Below are 19,979 nucleotides of genomic sequence, written 5' to 3'. Positions count from 1 at the left end.
CAGCCTTTTAATTCCAGAAACATTTTCTCTCTGAATATTTGATGGGATTATGCTGAATTGAAGATCAATTTGTATAAAATTGACATCTTGATAGTACAGAGTTTACCTTTTAGGAACATCAGATGTCTCTGTTTTCAGGTCTCTTTTACATTCTTAGGTACAGATATAGAGTCGTCTTCATTATATGTTGAGTAAATTATTCCTCGATAATCTATTATTTGATCTCTCCCCTATTGTCTTATTTATTTATTTATTTATTACTGAAGTATCATTGACATGTAAACGTGATGATTCAATATTTGTGTACACTACAAAATGATCACCATAAGTCTAGTATACACTATGGAATGATCACCATCACAAATCTAGTTACTGTGTGTCATCATACATAGTTATGAAATTTTGTGTGTGTGTGATGAGGTCATTTAAGATTTAGTCTCTTTTTTTTTTTAAGATTTTATTTATTTGAGAGAGAGAGAGAATGAGAGACAGAGAGAACGAGAGGGAGGAGGGTCAGAGGGAGAAGCAGACTCCCCGCTGAGCAGGGAGCCCGATGCAGGACTCGATCCCAGGACTCCAGGATCATAACCTGAGCCGAAGGCACTCGCTTAACCAACGGAGCCACCCAGGCGCCCAAGATTTAGTCTCTTAATGTATTATTAACTACAGCCAGCATGCTATACAATATATACCCTGTTGTTTTTAAATGGGTTACTACATACGTGCTACAAATAAGGTGCTAGAAATAGTGGGTGATCTGCCTAAGTTTAACTGGTTAATATCAGAATAAAGATTAGAAACCATGTCTTCTCACTCTCTGCTTCCACAACAAGGCAGCTTCTTCCCACAGTCCCATTCTTGTCGTTGTCTCTCTTTTAGAGGTAACTTCATGTTGAATATCGAACCTGAATGAAAAAAATATCACATAATTCTGTAAGTCCCTGAATCACAAGACATTGGAAGAATAGACTCTTATATGGTTAAAATTTCTCAAATTTGATTCATGTTCAAAATGATTGATATGTATGCTGATAGAGTTTTTGGAGATTTATTTTAACCTACTCTTTCTTTAAAGGATTCACATAAGTGAAATGTCAGTAAAACTTAAATGTTAATTTCAAACTTCACCTACAAAATAAAGCTATAAAATGGCATCCCATCCATAAAATGGAAAAACATTATAACTAAGCTTAGCCTTTGTCTTTTATTTAGTATGGTTGCAAAGCAGAGTTGTTTGATCACTGTCAACACTTGACGAATTGAAGGGAGTTTGAGCAGTTATCAGGACACTGACTCATCAAGTACTTCGATTGGACAAATCTGCAAATTTCAATAAATAAATATGATATCAGTATTATTTATCAAAACCTAAAGTAAGGGCAGTAAATGGATAGATTCTGGCCTAGTGGTGCATCCTAACAATTTCTACAAGTGGCTAGTCAGGAGGAATGCCTAATGCATTGTGTCCCTGGATTATGCAGAGGTCTCTAGACATTTTCTTTAAAGTAAGTAGGTATGTATGCTAATTCTGTATTGCAAAGAGAACTCAGAAAGATTTAACTGCCTCTGTATCATTTTTCTCACTTAAACACAGTGCCTCAGGTATGATACCAGTGGTGCCTGTTAGATCAAATGTAAAAATAAAAAAAAAAATGAGATGTATAGTGTAGTCAGCTCATTTAAATGTTAATCCAGTCAAAAATAGATTTAGTAGATGATAAAAATGTGGCTTGCTCTAAATACAAAAAAGGTAGGAAAGGCACTGACTGAAAGGATCAAAGATGAGGGGAGCTGGATTGCATAGAATGGAGGCCAAATGAAGAAGTAAAGGTCACAAAATAAAATAAAGACATGATTTGTCTTGACTCAGGAGGCATCTGAATTTCCAGCGCTTGTGGAGATTGTCATCAAATGCTTGAGAAAGTCTACGTGCCTTTATTTAAGCAGTGTGTGAGGATGAAGATTCTGACATCCTTATTTTGAGGGGTGGCTTCTACCTAAATAATGAGTCAGTTATGAACCCTCTGTGACACCTGTTGGTGTTCAGAAGCCAAGTGGAGTCTCCCACAAGTAAATGATGGGATTTGGAGAAGTCTTGTATTTTAATGAAATCTTTATGTCACTATTCACAGGAGTCTCACAGAATTTTTTGTCTCCTACTATTGGTGTCTGTGGCTCTTCTCTGGTGAAATGGATCCTGGGAAGACGTGGTGCAGAAGGTGATCCAGTACATGAAATATGATTCCTGTTCTTTGTTTTTGCTGTTCTTCATTCACTTCCTCTTGACAGAAAATGTATTATTTTAAAAAATGAAATGTTCTTATTTTAAAAATGGAAATGTTTAAAAGAATTACATGTATGGAACACTTCATCTAGAACTAATGATGTAATGTATGGGGATTAACATAAGAATAAAAAAATACAAAAAAAAAAAAGAAATAAATAGATGATTCTGCAAAAAAAAAAAAAAAAGAATTACATGTAGGCTTCAATATCTCTACTCTTTGTCCCTTGTTCTCATGGCTGCACACACAGAACCCATAAGCTCAGTCAGGTAAGCCTCCACTCTTTCATGCGGCAGCTATACCCGAAATGAGAGTAGTTGGGATCTGGTGCCCAGACAGGAGCTGGAATTGGTTGTCTCAGGCTATCAGTGTACCAGCTTTTCACTGGGGAATTGATGTTCTTTGGCTGACCCATATCATCTCTAGTGAAGAACATTTGGAAGGGAGCTTTGCATCATGTAACTTGCCTGGTTGGCAATTTTGTTTTTTTCTTAGCCAAGAAGCAAGGGGCTCATCAAACCAAATTTGAACCTTCAGCTCCACTTGGAAAATCATGGTGGTTGGTGTAAGAATCAGCAAAGTCTTTGAAGTTCTTCGTCATGCGAGGCAAATTATAATTTGGTTTGTAACTGCAATGTGAGTTTCTTTTTGAGTTGCTTGGTGTCCTGGGCACAGAGTTCCCAATCTTCCGTAGCCAACATCATGGGTATTTTTGTGTTATAATTACATGTGAAGTTTCATCGTCCTCTCACTAGGTATATTTCATCTTTCATCTGAGTAATTAAGTGAAGAGAGTACCAATCTAGTCTTGAGCCAGATAAATTCAGGTTACACAAGAATTAAGTAATTATTGAGAAAGAAGCATTTTGTTACCCTCATATTGTGTTTTTATATCCAGTAGAACACCAGCAATGGAGATTCTTGTAATCAAATATGATAGAAGTTACTAAAAACCTGAGTCTTCTTTAAATACTACCAATAAATAGGCATGGATATTCATTAATCAGTCAACATAGATTTATTGAGTGACTCTCAGTTTAAAGATTTTAAAGTACTGCTTTTAAATTCTGTAGTCCTGGCAACAGCACTTCCTAGAAACTGGAAGGCAGTAGCATTCTTACTGAGGCAGATTTAGGTGTAGTTACAGGGGGTCACTCCTTAGAGAAAGTCAGCTAACCTCTCCCACCCCTGCTCTTGATCGCTGGCCTCACATACTAACACAATGACTTCCTGTCACACTCACGGAAAATAGAACGGTGAGGTACTCATGAACTTTTAAGTTGAGGTGCTATTATTGAAACTCATGCAGTGCACCATAACAGTGTGTGATCAACAACTAAAATAAATAATTAGAATTCTTTACTTCTGTGAAATTAAGAAAAACTGTAAGTTAAGTATGAACATGTGTGGTAAGACCTGCCTTGTCCTTTAACTGCCATGTGATTTTTCTAAATGCTTTTATGCCCTTTTTAGACCCATGGTAGTCCTGATGAAGTCGGCCTGGGGTAACTTACCTGTGTTGAGGTTTTTTTTTTTTTTCCCCCCCAGGGCACAATCCTCTATATCAAGAGTCAGCAACACTTTTATGGAAAGGGATGGATATTTTAGATTTTGCAGATATATTAGTTTCCTAGGCTGCCATAAAAGAACACCACAAAACAAGTGAAATTTATTTCTTTTGCTGGTTCAAAACAACAGATATTTACTCTTTTACAGTTTTTGGAGGCTCTGATAGAGAAACCATTCCATGCCTCTTTTTGAGCTTCTGGTGGTTGCTGGCAATCCTTAGTATTCCTGGGCTAGTAGATGCCTCATTCCAATCTCAGCCTCTCTCTCCATGTGAATTCTTTCCTTCTGTGTGTCTGTGTCCTCTCCTCTTTTTATAAGGACACCAGCCATTGGATTTAGGGCCTGCCCTACCCCAGTATGACCTCATCTCAACTTAATTTCATCTGCAAAGACCCTGTTTCCAAATAAGGTCACATTCTGAGGTTCTGGGTGGACATGAATTTTTGGGAGATATTGTTCCACCACTACAGAGGGCCATGTGGTCCCTGCTGGAATTACTCAACCCCATTGTAGCATCAAAGCAGCCGTAGACAATATATAAATGAATGAGTGGACTGTGTTCCAATAAAATTTTATTTATGGACACTGAAATTTGAATTATATGTGATTTTAACATGTCAGGAAGTGTTGTTCTTTTTTTAATTTTTATCCAATAATTTAAAAGACTATTCTTAGTTTGTGGGTCATACAAAAACAGTGAAGGGATGGGGTGGGGAATAGCCAGATTTGACCCACAGGTCATAGTTTGCCAACATCTGATGTACAGTATTGGTAGGCAGACAGAGGTAACTATAGGGTAATTTTTCCTCCTTCTGCTCATAAGCCAAAGAGCCAAATTTGAGAAAACCTGTTTGTGATTTGCATCAAGCAATTTTTGTTAGATAGCTTTATGTTTCAGCAGAGAGGAAACCAGAATGATCAGTAATGATGCCTGTTTGGCAGCATCATTCCCAGTGTGCCTGCCAAAATTTTGGTGAGGATTTTGTTGTCAAGATTCAGAGGTGATGCAGGCTTAAATGAAGAACATGACCTGAAGTCCTTATGTTGAAGGATTAGAACATTTCCCTCATGGACTCATAGTATTCCCTGTGCCAAATGTTTGAGTATACTTTTGAGGTGATTTAAATTAAAGGCATTTTGTGACTCAATACTACATGGCATTCTGATGAGATGTTGTCAATCCCTAGATACCCATTCAAGGCCAGATATTAGATAATACTCTGCACATCTGCATTATCTTCCAATGCTAAGAGTTGCTAAGTCATCCAGGGACAAAATAAATCTAAACTTTCTGATTTATCGTGCATATTGTTTTTAACTAGATTTATATGATACAGTTTTTTGAAATCATTGTTGAAGATTATGATTATATATATGCTTTTTCTAATTACAAAACCAATGCATGATCTTTATGGAAAATTTAAATGATGCCAAAATGAGTAATATAAAGAGTGAAAGTTTCCTATAATCCCAATTCCCAGAGATAATTTCTGAGATATTGGTGTTTATTTTTCCCAAAATTTCCACCCCATGTAATTGTGAAAGTGCACTGAACAGATATTTTCCATGTTTTAAAGACATTTAGGGGACAAAACACATGAACATAAAGAGCAAAATATGATGAGATACATAGATAGTCCCCAACTAACAATGGTTCGACTTCTGATTTTTTGTCTTTATGTTGGTGCGAAAGTCGTATGCATTCAGTAGAAACTGTACTTTGAATTTTGAATTTTGATCTTTTCCCAAGCTAACGATATGCAGTACAATACTCTTTCATTATACTGGGCAGTGGCAACAAGCCACAGCTCCCAGTCAGCTATGTGATCATGAGGGCAAACAACTGATACACTTAGAACTGCTCTGTACCAATACAGTCTTTCTGTTTTTTCACTTTCAGTATGGTATTCAATAGATTACATGAGATATTCAACAATTATTATAAAGGAGGCTTTGTGTTAGATGATTTTGCCAGAATGTAGGCTAATATAAGTGTTCTGAGCATGCTTAAGATAGGCTAAACTGTGATGTTCGGTAGGTTAGGTGTGTTAAATGCAGTTTCAACTTAAGATATTTTCTTAAATATGGGTTTATCAGGAGGTAACCCCCTGGTGAGTAGAGGAAGATATGTAAACACCTAATTATGCATTGAACTCATAGTATGCTGATAACAGGATATGAAAAAGTCATATTTCCCGATCTTAAGGGATATAGCTTTTGTTTTGTTTTTGTTTTGTTTCCAATAGGCAGAGAATGACCCAATATAAATAATAAATTACATATGTATATAATAAAGTCGTGTTATTCAGAAACTTACTATACCTTGGGTTTGGCAATGAATCTTTACTCCCTGTTACAGAGACTCTAAACAGATATCCACCTTCTTCAATGACATTAACATTTTAATGAAGTTTTACCATCAATAACGTAAAACCAGTAGAGATTGAGAAAATCCTGTGACCTTCAGTCTTATTTAGGGAGAAGTTGATTGCCAGGATCTCAAGTGGATTTCAGTTATTACTGGTGTGGTATATGTGCTTAGTAGCCCAGAACAGAATGGCTGAATTATCACCATTCTTTGATGACATGGAAATCTTGTATACAAAAGTGGATAGATAATCCTCCACTTGTATCCAAAAGTGGATAATCTTAACACTTAACGATATGCCTACAAGTTGCTAACATACTCTATTACTAGTGTCTTAGGGAATAATGTGGGCTTTGGAATCAGGCAGAACTGAGTATGAATCCTAACTTTATTCTCATTATCTGTGGGGCCATAAGTTACTTAAACTAAATTTGAATTTCCTTATCTGCAAAATGGGAATAAGCAGTACCCACTTTGTAGGAGTGTTATAAAGATTGGTGTTAATGTGAGTGTAAAGCACCGAGCCGGTGTCTCACATTTAGAAGGAGCTCAAAAAATGTTATTTCTTTTTTATTGCTACTATTTGAGAGATCTTTAGATGATCCAATCCAACTCTCTTACTTAACAGGAAGAAATTGGATTCAGAAGGCTTATTTCTCTTAGGTTACTCAGGTAGTTGGTGACAGGCCTGGAAGGGTAATTTTGACACTTTGATTCTTACCCCAGTCTTCATCATTCACTCACTCTTTCATTCATTTATTCATTCTTTATTCATCATTTATTATGCGGCCATTAGATTCCAGGTCTTGTGCTGAAACTTGAGAATATAAAGGAGAATAAAAGACAGACTGTCTTGAGAAGCTTACAGTCTAATGGAAAACAAATGCATAAACAGATAAATCATTCTTCAGTTTGTTAGATGCTATAATGGAATTATTTTATACATATTTATTAAAATGGTTGAAATAGTGGTCTGACTTAGCTTTGGGGAAACACCAAGGCTTCATAAAGGCGGCGTGGTATTTGAATCTAGTCTGGAAGCATGTACTGAAGATTTGAAAAGCAGTTCAGTGTGTGTTTGTGTGTGCAAGCATGTGTTTGGGAGGGTGATGATGGCTGGAAGTGGTGGAAAAAACAGCCTAGGCAGAAGTTACGATGGGGTTAAAGCACGTGGCATATTCATGGGAGCTTGGATAGTTTAATGTGGTTTATGTAGCGGGAAGAGGTGAGACCAGAAGATGCCACACAGAAGTGCCTGTAATGTAGCACCTCTTTTTCTACTGAAATGCAGCTGTGCATTTTGTGGTAGCTGGAGTGCTAATAAAAGTTAAATGTACCTAAGGGGATGAATGAGTTTTTCTGATAAAACTCATTGGGATGTTTTGGGATAAAACATGGTCCAACTTCAAATTAACAGGACTTAAAACATTTGGAACCCAAACTGAGCAAAGAAATTCTGTGTAATGGCTGACTTACAGATAGTAGGCACTGAATAAATAAATACTGGTTAAATATTTTTATACAGTGGTCCAGTTACTCTAGAGTTACTTTTGATATGAAACTTCAGGACAATATAATAATTACCCAATTCTGCAAAGTACAATAAAACTTTATTGGCTTGTATTATAGTTAGTATTATTATTTATTATATGTATTGTATTATGGTTATTAATTGACCATTACAATCTGATTAATGTAATTTGGCTCATTTTTGTGGGACTTAATCCAGATAAGTTTGCTTTTGATGGTTGCTAATTGGGCAAGGGGAATAGTCTGGAGTGTCATAACTATGTGTCCTTATTTAATTACATCATATTTCCATGTTTAGTTGAAGTTATATCTCTTGTGCTCAGCATTTTACTATATTTATGTATACCTTATATGAATAAATATTCCCCATTTTTTATCTTGTTAAGGTGATTTATAGAAGTTTTTTGTATGTGTGTGATTAAAAAATTCCACCATGGGTCTCTTTTTAGTGCAATTTAAATTATATCATCTTTGGAAAAATGTTATCTGCTTTCAGTATGTTATTCTAGGCCTAATATCCTAACATAACCATATTTCCACATTTCTTCACATTTTGTTGATTCAGTGATTTGTTACTTTTCTTTTCAGTTTCTCATGGACTTATCACTGTGGCATATTTATCGTACTGAATTTACTCAGCAAATCTTATAACTCTGTTGATATAATTCCGAATATGATCTGATTATAGAAACTTTAGGCTTTGTTTTGTTGAAAAGGATTTCTTATTTCCATTCTCAAATGTGGAACAGTCAGGACTATCATCCACAATTCAGAAATAGGAAAATCTTGATAGGCTGCAGGGAGCTGCTCAGAACTTTGCTAAGTGAAGGGTAGGGGTAGGTGATAATGGATGAGGAGGGTGGAATAAAGAATGAATTTGAGGGTTTAGTTGAAGAGAAATGGCAGTTAAGGGGGCCTCTGCTAAAATTTCTGCAATTGGCTTTTTAGAAACTTAACCAAACTACTGTTTACTTCCTGGGTCATCTTTAATGATTATAAGTCTTACAGGATTTGCTTGGTTCCTTTAGTCAAATAACTTTTTCAGATAAAATGATAACTGCACACAAATATAATATTTTAAAGTCTTAGAGGCCTTTTGAAAATAGGAGTAGTTATTTCCTAAACAAGTCACTGAAGAGATGTTTCTGGGAATTTCTGTAGCTATGGCAACCACTTTAGGCCAAAGTATCAGTTAGCTTTTGCTGCATTAAAAAACACTCCAAAATTTAGTGGCTTAAGAAAATAACATTTATTATTTCTCATGTTTGAGGTTGGATGATCAAGGATGACCTCACCCACTCCCATGTCTGGGGTGCCATCTAGGTGGGTTGGATGATTGAAGAGCCTTTCTCCACGTGGCATCACCCAGAAGGCTAGTGTGGACTTGTTCATAAGGTCCCAGCAGCAAAAGAGGGCAAGTCCTAATGTGCCTTTTTCATATCTGCTTGAGTCACATCTTCTAATATCTTGTTGGTCAAAGCAGATCATACAGCAAAGCCCAGATTCAAGGATTGAAAACATAGACTCCACTTCTTGATGGGAGGAACAACAAAAGGCCTCGCATACAGTGCTTAGAGAAATTGGGGTCATTTTGAAATGCATCCCAGCCAGTCATTGTAGAAATTAGTCTATGTGTTCAATAAGATGTTATAGCAGTGAGCGCAACATGTATGGCTTCAAAAATTACCACACTTACATGCAATGTTTGCCACAAGCTAAGTCTATAAAATTTAGGGAAAAAAGCTACCTATTTAGAAGGCTGAATTTAATAAGGGAAATAAGAAAATCCACTAACATTTCTATGTTATTTCACAGTTCACAAAGCATGTTCACATATATTGCTTTTCAAGAAATCTTTCAAGCCTTTTTAGAGGTGGGTATTAGATCATTATCCTCATTTCATGGATGTGTAAATTGATGCACGTACATGTTAGGAATCTTACAATCACTTACCTAGTAAGAGCAGTGGGTTTTGAACTTTTTTTTTTTTTAAAGATTTTATTTATTTATTTGACAGAGACACAGCGAGAGAGGGAACACAAGCAGGGGGAGTGGGAGAAGGAGAAGCAGGCTTCCCGTCGAGCAGGGAGCCCGATGCGGGGCTCGATCCCAGGACCCTGGGACCACGACCTGAGCCGAAGGCAGACGCTTAATGACTGAGCCACCCAGGCGCCCCTTGAACTTAGTTTTTTGGGAGGTAAAGCTGGTGGCCATGCTTCCATGTTGTACCCAGGAGTCTCTGGGGTGTCTCATTGGTCATGTAATGCAGCAAGGGACAAATAAAGGTAGTTATTAGAGATCTTTGTAATTTTAAAGCCATACTGCTTATACACCATGCTGTCATTCACTGAAAAGTCTGAAGATGTGTAATTCTTTTTTGGGGGGAAAATTTCTATATAAATAATGCGCTTATTAAGAACTTGGTGTATTCTATCTTTTATTTCTGGAGTCTGTTAATACCTTATATTCGGTTCCACATTACACTTATATGTTTACTGAATTTTACAAGAATTGCTGAATTTCACCCTTTTTTCTGGATCCTAAATATTAATAATGCCCGCACCCATTTTACTGTAAGGAAGTGGTTTATCCTAAATATATACACATATATACTAAATTTATATTTATGTATGTGTATGTGTGTGAACATATGTGTATATATATATAACTTCTTATCTTTTATTTTACACAGCACAGTCATGGGTCTGCAGCAGAACCTGTAGACTTTTCATGCTTCTGTTACCTAGCACCAGAGAGAAGTAGGTTCCCAAAGTCTTCTTTAGTGAGAGATCCGCATTCCTTAAGCCCACACAGACACATAGTAATGGAAGAATACATATCCTTTCTCATCTGCTTTTCACTGAGATTATCTCACGCGTGGACTAGTGACCCTGGCCATCGTGTAGTGTGCAGCCAGCCTCCAATACCTTCCTCGGCACAGTAGGTCACCTTGATGGAATGACGCAAAGAAGTTCTAACTGGTGAATCCCCCTGAGCCTTCAGGGACATTAGTTGGCCTTGAGCTAGCTGTGTAAATTTTCTCAGCCTCTTAATTTTCTTTACACACTTGGTGGGACTGCAAATGAAGTCATATAGGTAAAAATCATTTGTAAACCTCTATAAGATACAGAAACATGAACTATTAATATAAACATGCCTCCTCAACAAAGTACCAATAAGTAAGGCCAGCGTAATTATTTTAAATTCTTAATTATTAAGTTTATAAAAATTCCAGGATTTTTGGAACCACCCTCTGTACCTTTCCTATATCTTTAAGCTTAATAGTACTTGAGAAATATTCCAGGTTTGGGAATAATCACAACTGCTCTTGATTGCACGAAGCCAGGAACTTAGTCGAGCGGTGGAATTTTTATCATTAACTTCTTCTCATCCCCATCACTGGGCCTTACCCCAAAAGAGGATGAATCTCCTCAGGGCTATATTCAAGAGGCAATTAACATTCCTACCCAACCTTTCTCCGGTTGGTCCCTTCCCACTGCTGAGTACTTAGACCCCCTCCTCACCCTTGGCCTGGATTCTGTTAGTTGAGTCCTAATTATATTCATGGCCTGGGCTTTTAGGCTGAGGTAACCTTTATGACCAATTTATGGGCTATTTTCAAAGAAATTTCCTAGTGTTTTACAGGGGCTTTATTTACTTTCATAAGACTTCATCAATGTATTCATTATAAAGAACCACATTGGTTTGCTTTTCTACTCTTCCTGCTGCCACCTCTATAGGAAATTACATTGCCAGCAGAGGCTTCACGCAGAGAAAAGATGTCTTCTTATTCAGTGGAAGCAATTTCTGTCTCATGTGTTATTCCGACTGTCATAACATTCTCAGGCATGAACTTCACTCTCTTGATTAATATTTATAGCCTGCTCTTTAGGTACCTGTAATGTCTGTGCCTGTGGGGGTGGGAAGCTCAGAACATGGCAAGCGGGAGAGTTGTTACAGTCTGTTAGTACATAGACCAGGACCATCGAAAGGTCCCACTGTCAGAGGAAGTCCTGGGACAAATTCTGCCTACTCCAAGTAGTTAACTGCAGGTGGCATGACCTCCTGGACTTGGGGCAGAAGACCCCGGCCCCTTGATGTAGTTTCTACTTGGCACTGGTCTGCTCTGTGACTTTGAGGAGTTCTGATGTTTGATACCTTTATTTCCCCAACTGTAACGTGGACTGAAGGACTGTCTCCATGGAAGTTGTTAGAAAAAGGACAAGTGGCATGCCTGTGAAGCTGCCTTCAAGACCGTCTTCTGTTCTCAGAAAGGCTAAAACGAGAGTATTTTCCTTCCCCTGGAAAGAAGAGACTTCCCGGAGGAACTTAGAGGCACAGGCACTGAAAAGGCAGGTCTGTGCCCTTCACTCTACTGGCTCTCAGAGACTGCCCATCGCTGGAACAACACAACAATATTGCAGATGTCTAGTAGATCATGATACAAGATCTGGACGGACTTGAAGGTCAAAGGAAAAAAATGCTTGAATGTCTACTTGGATTGAGAACTGCTCAAGAGCCATTTACATAAGCTTTTCTAATCTTTTCCTTAAGTTAGCAGGTGATTTTTGATAAATTGCCTTGTGCTGTGTATCAGGTTTCATGGTTTATTAATTCATTGTTATTTATTCAGTCAACACGTATTCTTGGAGAATCTAGTATGTCTAAGATATCATAGAATGCTATCCAAATTTTAGGATTCAGGTCAAATGCTGCCTTCTGCATAATTTTTTTTTTTTTTTGATACCCTCAGTTGCAGGTGATTTTTCTTTGCGCTGGTTTCCTGCTTTCTAACTTTCTTATCGTACTTCCCATGTGATGATAAATATTAATGTTATTGTGTACATGTTTACTTCCTATACTATAATTCTTATTTATCAAATACCTAAACTGCACATCCCCTTGAACTTTGCAGATAACTCAGTATATCTGTAATTGAAGATGTAGAAAAATAACAATAGTATAAGACAATATATGATGTTATATGAGCAGATGAGTGGTACAGATAATAAATGTTCAGGGAATTAGGAGAAGGTGAATTGATGAGGAGGGGCAGCCTCTTGGAAGTAGGCAGGGTGGTAATGGGTGGGGCGGAGTGAAGGCACTTCAGGTAGAGGAAAAATATTAGCATATGGCACAAGTGGAAAAGAATCCATCTTTGGGGAGCCTGGGAAGATGAGAGACAGTGAGTAACCACTAGAGGATGGGACATTGCAAATGTCAAGCTAGGGCAATTAGATTCTTCTGAAAGCAGAGGCTAGCTTCTCAAAAATGTGTGAGCAAGTGAGTGACAAGATCAGAGAGATATTTTAGGAAGATTTCTCCTGTAATGGTATGCAAGGTAGTGAGCGAGCGTGGCAGCAAGGAGAATGAGAAGAATTAGTTACTAGTGCTTTCTGCTTCTGCCGGTAAAGCCACCTGGTGCATGGTAGGCATTCTGTGGATCATGTCTCTGGAAAGCTACCTGGAATCATAAGCAGCTCTGGGCTACCTGGGCGTGTGTTCGAGGTACAAAGCAAGCACTTAAATGCGGAATTCACAGACCCATAAAATATTTAGGCAACAGTCTGAGTCTTCTTCCTCTCTTGGGAAATGCTTTATTAGTACATGTTACCAAATTAAGTTTTATAACTTATTTTAAACATAAAATAAGTTGAAAGGCTTTAAGCCTGTTACAGGCAGGATGCCTCAGTTAATTGGTATTTTGTACTTGCTGAGTTCTCAGATCCCTTAAAATCCTAAGAAATCTACGTTTCTGGAAGTCAGGTAAAAAAAAAAATAGAACTTCGCTAAAACTACGAATCGTTGAAATATTTGAGAGTGGCCATTACACCACACCCCTCTCTGTTTTGGCCCACGTCTCCCTGTAAAGTAATCCAGTACTGAGAATGATGGCCGAGCGCTGTGAAAGGGGCTGTTCTGGTTCAACTGGGGTAGCTCCGTAGTGCGCTTCTCCCCTCGCAGCCTGGGAGCGCTGGAGCGATGCATCCTTCCCCAGGCGGAGGGAGGACGGCAGTTCTCAGAGGTGCTGGACCGATGCCTGGTTGCTCCCGGAGAACTGTGCGGCGGCCAGTGCAGCTGCGCGCCTGCTTACACGCTGCCCAAGAAAGCCCCTTTCTATGCTCTGATTTCTTAGCCCGCAGACACGGAGGCACCAGGATGTTGTAGGGATTGGAGAGGCACTCTGCCCTATAAATATGACCTCCCTGAGGTGCTCCCCTCCTCCTTGCTAGAGCCTAACCTCTGGTTTACACTGTCACACCGCACAGAGACTGCACTTCAGAGACTCGCACCCCCACCAAGCTGCCGAGGAAGAAAGCACGGTGGGATGCTAGAAAAGGGCCTTTTTTGGTTGCGCTGCAGTGGCTGGAGGACGTGTGGCCCAGCAGCAGAGCCCTGAATTAGGACACAGCAGGGGGTCTGCTACTTCCTAGCTGTTTGCCCCTTTTCAAGTTGCTCTCCCACTCTAGGCCTCCATTTCCTCTTTGCAAAATGAGGGGCTCCAACCAGATGATCTCGGAAGCCTCTTTGCTCTCCTGATATTATGTTTTAAATAATTTTATGGGACGAACGGTGCCTGGGTGGCTCAGTCGTTAAGCGTCTGCCTTTGGCTCAGGTCATGATCCCGGGGTCCTGGAATCCGAGCCCCGCATCAGGCTCCCTGCTCAGCGGGAGTCTGCTTCTCCTTCTCCCTCTGCCTGCCGCTCCCCCGTGCTTGTGCTCTCTCTCTCCGTGAAATAAATAGATAAAATCTTTAAAAAAAAATGTTACGGGATGAAAGAAAGTGAACACTTTAAATTAGTCTTGTCTTAATACCACTGCAACGTCTAGGTCACAGATAAACACTTCTCTATGCTTTATAAAATACTTTGGGAAGAATAAAGAAAAAGTAAAGCTCAGAGGATAAAATTGATCTTAAACTTATCTATTAAAATCAGGAAACTACGACTTTGAGCTAGGGTTCATAAATGGTCCGGAACCGGAGTTTTGAGGAGGTAACACTTCGAGGCTGCGCTTCGCTTTTACACGGGTCTTGCAGTGTACATGAAAGGGCTACCTGCCTGAAGGACTGTGTTGCAGCATAGAGGCAAAGTGGCTTTTTGATGACACTCTTCCACCCAGCTCTGCGTCTGGTTATTAGGGGGCGAGCTTTCAGTTGAGGAAATGGAGTCCGCGTAGACACTTGGCAAGGGTTGGCATCTACATGGTCATGTGTGTTGTTCGTGCTGAAATCCCATAATATCACCAGGCAGTTTAATTCTGTGCCAGAACCAACTTGAATAATTAAACAAAGCAAAGATTTGACAACACTGTACTTGGGGTACAACACAGCTGTGATTCCGTGAGCTCAGCGGGGAGAAGGAGTTGGGGGCATCTGTCACAGCAAAAGCATGCTTTGTAACAAATAACAATTTAGCAGACATCCAATGTGCCACAGAACAGAGGCTATAAAGAATATGGTCTGTCAGGAGTGAATGGGTCATGACGTCTGTTTGGGGGGTGTGAACAGGGTAGTTCACGTCTGCTCGGTCACGGGCATCTTAGGAAATGAATCTCTGTGCCAGGGGTGGGTCACCCCATGTTACTCTCCTTCTATTAACACTAACGAACTGGTTCATGGATGACCAGTAAGTAAACAGCTGGGGGAAAAAGATCACTCTTTGGAACTAAACATTTGATACCTTTTCTGTGTGTTTGTGATAACCCTAAAAATCGAAAAAAGACTGCAGACTCTCTGTCTATGAGATGTAACAGAAGTTTGTATATTTGAAAGAATTTCTTCCCTGCTGCCTTTTCCTATTGGGTAAGGCTTTAACAAAATAAAAGTGATTCATAAGAAGTAACTAATTTTCTGATGCTCGTCTCTGAGATCTCCACTGCAAAAGGATTCTCTTTTATTTTATCCGAATGTGATGGCTCTTTGTGTTCCCAAGCAGTACAGGGGATGCTTTTCAATGGTTGTTTCCTCCCCAGTCACATCCAGTTCTGCAGAAGCCGTTTGTATAGCGAGCATGATCTGCCCAGCAAGAGAGAGCCGGAGCACGCTAAGCATTGGAACAATTCTACGTCACTGTATCTCCGCAGAGCAGAGATGAGCTCAGATCTTAATGTTAAATACCTTTGAACTGCAGGGTTCAGCTACATAAATAGATCAGCATGTGATTCTAAAAAGCAGTAATATTAATATGTGATGTGCATGCTCTGACTGCAGAAATCTCCAAGAAAAGTTAAGTTACCGTCGTGCTTTTGTTTTGCGATTACTATAACTGCAATCACGGTTGTTTTCTAAAAAAAAAAAATCAATGTACCCCAGAATTCAATTTTTTTCTCATTGAAACATGGGCAATTTGTGTAGTTTAAGATCACAATAAACTTCTGAAAGGACATATTTTTGATATTATGGAAGATGTGTGAAAAATACTAAATATTGATTTTTTTTTAACTCTTTAAAATCTTCCTTTTGACCTGAGCTGTCTTGTGTTGATTTTTTTCCCTCCTGCGTCCATTTAGTTTCCCCGTCTTGACTTGTATCTCCTCTCTTGGAGACCTACCCCCTCCTTGTCTGCTGTGAATCCACACCTCTTTTTCTTGACTTTCCAACATTCAACGTCTTCATCCTAGTCTGGTGACCACAGCACCAGCCAAGTATCTGCCCATCGCTCTGGTTCTTCCTTCGTCAGACTGCTGCCCAGTCACTGCCTGGTGGGTTGGTCTACAAACCCACGTCATTTTCTACAGAAAGCTGTCTTCCCTCAGTTCCTCCTGTTGGCCTCCCTACTCAAAACACTGCCCTCTTTTCTCGCCTGGCCAGTCCCAGAACCCAGCATTCCTGGGCCCCTGACGGGCCCTGCCGTTGTTCTTAGTTATCCCACGCATATAATTTCACTTGCTCTCCCTATGTGAAGTTTCTCAAGTTTGATCACTACAAAATATTTCAGAACAAAAATTTCTTGATCTTCTGGTGTGTTTGCAATCCACTTTGCTTCAAATTCTTTCATCAGATTTTTCTCACGTTTAGCTTTACTTTTAATTTATCTATACATAATTTTGCGGGCAAAAATCCCAGACTCCCATTACTTAAGTTTCTTCATTGTGTGCTACATGTACTTTTTCTGTAAAGCCTTGCCCATTGTCAGTCACATCCCTCCCACAGACTGACTGCCAAATGTGCTTAAGGTCTTCTCTGTTCTGGGCTGTACACTTTTCTTTTCTCTGCCAAACCTACTTCTATATAGAGCGGTGGTTTAGAGCTTGGGTGCCAGATAGCCTGGGTTCCAATTCTAGCTCCACCATTTACTAGCTGATTCCTGTTGTGCGGGACACTTAAACTCTCTGAGCCCCAATATCTTCATCTTTAATAGGGAGATGATAACAGTAGACCTTACTTGATAAGGTGGTTGTGAGGACTCAATGAGTCAATACACAGAAAGTGCTTAGAATGGGTCTGAACAGGGTGAGTACTTCTTTTTCCCACACATTCCATGTTTCACTGGTCTTCACTGTCTAAGGCTGTATCTCTCCCCAGTCTCTTTTCTTTTCATCCTCTGAGGATTGAACACAAGATTCTGCACATAAAAGTTGCTCAACAGATACTTGTTGAAGTAATCTATACAGTGTGGGGAGACTGTGGATTTGGGACTTGTCTCTTAGTTGCCTGAGAACAGAACAAGGTACAGCATAAGTCTTACACTGCATCCTTGGTCCCTGGAAGAGCTCCTGACATATGGTAAATGCTCAAAATTAGCTATAAATGTTTGAATAAATGAATGAATGAAATGAATTGTCGAACTTCTCCAAGTTTAATTTAGGAACCACTTGAGTCGCAATGAAATAATATAGTTTATTTTTAAGTTAAAAATAATTTTTATTGTTACTAATAACAGTATATGTAAAATATAAAAATTATATATAAAATATAAAATATATATCCACATATGAAACAAGCATACATACAGTATATATTTGTTAAGTATATATTATAATATATATATATTTTGAAAATTTAAAAAAAAGATAAAACATACACAATCCCATAACTGAAAATATCTATTTGGTATATGTTCATATTTTGGGGGCTTTTTTCCTCACATGTATGTATAGATTTTTTTTTTAAATGTGTAGATTTAAAAATAATGAAATTGGATCACATTGTACCTAATATTTTATAATCTCCACTGTTTTCTTTATTTTTCACTGTAGAGTAAACTAGGTGTCTCCTCTATAAAAAACACCAAAAGTGGGTTACAAATTTTTGTTTTTTTCCTTCGTTTTACACATCTCCTCTTTCAGGCCGACTTTCTTACCCCTACCGTGTCTACTTGGAAATGTTACAATTTAAAATACAATTTCCAAGGAGGGGAGGTCTAACTTCTACTAGAACATATTAGCATTCCAGAAAACATGCTTAATAACTTTCCCTCACTCTACTACTTTGATTTTCCTTTTAGCTTGATTTTATTCTATTTTATTTTACATGGATTTGTAGCTGAAATGCCCCATTGATTTTAGAACACTGAAATTAAAGATTTAGGAACAGAGCATACAGCTGGCCCACACTTTGGTAGATGTTTTTAAGGAGATCAAAACATTTTGTTTTCTATTTAGCAACTGTACCATTCAACTGTATAGGGCGGGGGTGGGGGGAGGGTGGGAAGTGTCTCACAAGTAGCTCTCTCTCTCCCTCTTAGTGGTGTAAGAGAAAGTAAGGACACTGCTGCTTCTTCCAAATTCCATTTTTGTTTACAAAGGACTCTCAATTTTAAAGGTCAGTATAATGTCAAAATGGCTGAACAAAAGGGCATAACAACTGACAGAAACATGACAGTGATTTAATCAAGAAGCCATCCATTTGCATTGTAAATGGGATAGAAGTAATAGAGAATGTGTTGAATCAAATGAACAGTTTGGGCCCCACTGATGAAATCCTCAGGTGGTAACTCCTGCAGGGAGGATACCCCTTTACCTAGCCTTGTGTGTGTCCAGGGAGAGATTCATGGCTGTGCCTTGAACCAGGAAGCCTTAGGCTGTCTGTAAGCCATCTTTGCTTTCACAAATATTTTTGAACCACTACCCTCTTCTCATTGTCATAGAAATGAAAAAAACAAGGGGAAAAACAATCTAAAAAGTAACATGAATTTCAGTTTCAGATTTATGAGGTATTATAGATAAGGAGTTATACTTAAGGGACCTTTTTTTGTTTTGTTTTAAAATAGCAAGATTTTTGTTCCTCTTGATTCACCAAAACAGTGTAACAAGTAAATGTTTAACAAGAGCTCAAGGTATAAGGGATGAATTTCAGGTAGAACCTATAAGTGAAATTTATATACCTATCCAATTTCCAAGTTTAACTGAGTTTTGAGTCTGGAGGATAAGGGGGTAGAATGAGGAGAAAAGGTAATAATACTGACATATCTAATAAAGGGTTGATTGGGGTAATTTTATGGTGCTAAGGATAAATAATATTTAATGAAATGACAAAGATAATTAACACTGCAGAAATGGACAATTTCTATAAGGTCCCTACACTAACCCATAGCTTTAACTAAAAGAAAATCACAATGTGTATATACCAAAGTGTCCTTGTAATAGTTTTGAATAACTGTGGCATGTTTTCTTAGTCTAATGGTTTTAATATCATGCCCAAGTCAGAGATATTTCATTACTACAAAGGTTGTGTGAAAGGAATTTTTTGTAATGTCTCTATAGCTACTAGCAGAAAAGCACATTTTTGTGACACTAAATTTTAATTTGCTTGGACTTTGTCTTCTAAATGTGTAATGTGTAAAGAGAATGACATTCTGAAAGCACATTGCAGCTTCAGCTGGTCAGTTTCATTTCTCCCTGCCTTTAAATCTGTTTTAGGCTTACGTAACACCAACAGAATGGAATGATTACTAACGTATTTACTTTGTGAAGATACTAATTTTCCAGCAGACTTTCATATATCAGAAGGTCCTTGGGAATCAAACCTTGTCTGACTCTCTTTTTCTTTCTCCCTGCCCTCTAGCTCCCTGTTTGATAGAACTTGTAAAGCAAATTGTTTCAATGACCTTGAACATTTTGTTCACGTACTTTGAAAAAAAGCAGGGGTGCAAAATGATGTTTTTCCAGGTACTATATTACAGAAAAAAATGTCCTTGTTAGTCCAAGTTCTATATAATATTTCTCAGGCTTCCAATTTTTGAATGCACACTAACTAGAGTATTAAAGCTAGGTAGAAAGACTTT

This window comes from Leptonychotes weddellii, chromosome 8 (assembly GCF_054177405.1).
Source record: "Leptonychotes weddellii isolate Sample4059 chromosome 8, ASM5417740v2, whole genome shotgun sequence".
Taxonomy (NCBI): domain Eukaryota; kingdom Metazoa; phylum Chordata; class Mammalia; order Carnivora; family Phocidae; genus Leptonychotes; species Leptonychotes weddellii.
The sequence above is the reverse complement of the archived record's forward strand: the minus strand, read 5'-3'. Positions refer to the sequence as shown.